The sequence below is a fragment of the Amphimedon queenslandica genome, unplaced genomic scaffold (assembly GCF_000090795.2).
Source record: "Amphimedon queenslandica unplaced genomic scaffold, v1.1 AMPQUscaffold_6365_Cont21675, whole genome shotgun sequence".
Lineage (NCBI taxonomy): Eukaryota > Metazoa > Porifera > Demospongiae > Haplosclerida > Niphatidae > Amphimedon > Amphimedon queenslandica.
This window is the reverse complement of record NW_003553342.1, coordinates 1-1859: the sequence shown is the minus strand read 5'-3', so window position 1 is coordinate 1859 and position 1859 is coordinate 1. Positions and strand designations below refer to the sequence as shown.

At 33.3% G+C, this 1859-nt stretch overlaps 1 long non-coding RNA gene across 1 annotated transcript; it reads left to right on the top strand.

Moving 5' to 3' along the window:
• LOC109592081 (uncharacterized) lies at positions 1–676 on the top strand. Its single transcript, XR_002190157.1, has 2 exons — positions 1–44; positions 552–676. It is a non-coding gene; the product is annotated as an uncharacterized LOC109592081 (long non-coding RNA).
• The last annotated feature ends 1183 nt before the right edge of the window (positions 677–1859 follow it).

Below are 1859 nucleotides of genomic sequence, written 5' to 3'. Positions count from 1 at the left end.
GACTGAAGACCAGGACACAGACTGGTAGACCTAACTGGGATAAGGTAATATAGGAGAGAGAGAGAGAGGGAGGGAGAGGGTGAGAGAAGAGAGATATGGTGATACTGTATAACTGATAGTACTGGTAGTGTAGTATTACTGGTCTATACCGACAATACTTAATGACTACTATACACCACCAAATGGTACCAATATATATATAGCAACCAACAATATTATAAATAGATAACACAATACACCTGTATATTATATTCCGCCAATATTAGCAGGTGTACATGTACATGTATATGTATAGGATAGGAGCAGTTAGTGTGTGGTTAGTGTCTAATCATTGGGTTACTATATTACACTAGGTCTATATGTTAATGCTGGGGAATAGAATTTAGTTCAACTCTAGCATAAAGCATGAGTCTAAAGGTCAAACCGCCCACACATTTGATTAAAAATTGACGTTACACTGACCTATTGTAGTATCCTCCTTAAGTAATATACTGATACATGTGTGTGTATTATTAATTATATTGAGTTGTTGGTTAATGTGTTATTAATAGATATTTAAAGAGCTAAAGGAGAGTGGATATGGACCAGTGACAGTATTCTATTGTGGGTCACCAGTACTGGCTAGAGTATTATCAGTGAAGTCTCAATATTATGGATTTAAATTTAGAAAAGAAAACTTTTAGACATTAACAATAATAATGATGTACTATTATGAATAACATATATTTCCTTAACATGTGTATGTCATAATAATAATTTTGTACATTTATTGTGTGGGCGTTAAGTGACTGTCATTATGTGAAATGACCAAATTTGGTCGTACTAATAATAATGATAATGTTCCTGAGTATTTCAGTGACACATACTCCCACTTCTCTTGTAGTCCAGCTATAGCAAGACTAATAAATCTAAAAGAAGTTGTGTCTGTGACCTGCTCTCAGTCAGACTACTACTACTGATCAGTACCTTAGCATTATAGTAAGGTAAATCAACCATACCTACAGAAGAAGCTACATTCAGTCTTGCATGCTTTGAAGCTGTTCTTTGTTATACTATTGTGCAATCTATCATCCTACTATTAAGACTGCTCATTGTGTATGTCATACATAATTAAAATAAGTAGATCTATTTACATGTACATATTTACTGTTTATTGTGTTTCTTGTAAATGGATCATTGATGGTTATGACTTTGTATAGAAAAAGAGGAAATAGCATCTTAGCTATAGGATCTCCAAAATGACCAAATTTAGTCAAAATATCTAGAATGACAATAATAACAGTAGTAGAGTAACACTATGTACAGTTATTTTATGTCAGTGACAGTGATTTATGAAAAATTATAATTCAATGATTAGTCACTGGATAAAGGAACTATTCCAGTACTTGACTATTATGTTTTAATATTTTAATTGAATTATTAATCCTATATTCATTAGTGACAGTGGGCATACTCTCAAGCATGCATGTTTGAAGTGTGTGTGTGTGGATTCTAAAACTGAACATAAAAAAACATTGCCAAGGAACTTATGAGTAGTTCAGTATCCCACACTCTCACTTCTCCTGTAGTCCAGCTGTAGCAAGACTAATAAATCTACAAAAGTTGTGTCTCTTCGTACATAAGTTCACTGTTTATTGTGTTACTTGTAAATGAATCATTGATGGTTCTAGACTAGCAGTTGTTATTTTGTATGGCTAGCAAACCTGCCATAAAAGAGGAATAGGATCTGCAAAATGACCAAATTTAGTCAAAATACAGTCAGTAGGGACAATACTAACTGTAGTAGAGGAGTGGTACCAATCACTATGTACTGATACTACAGACACTACTCATAGCATATAGTGTTAATGATCCATGAA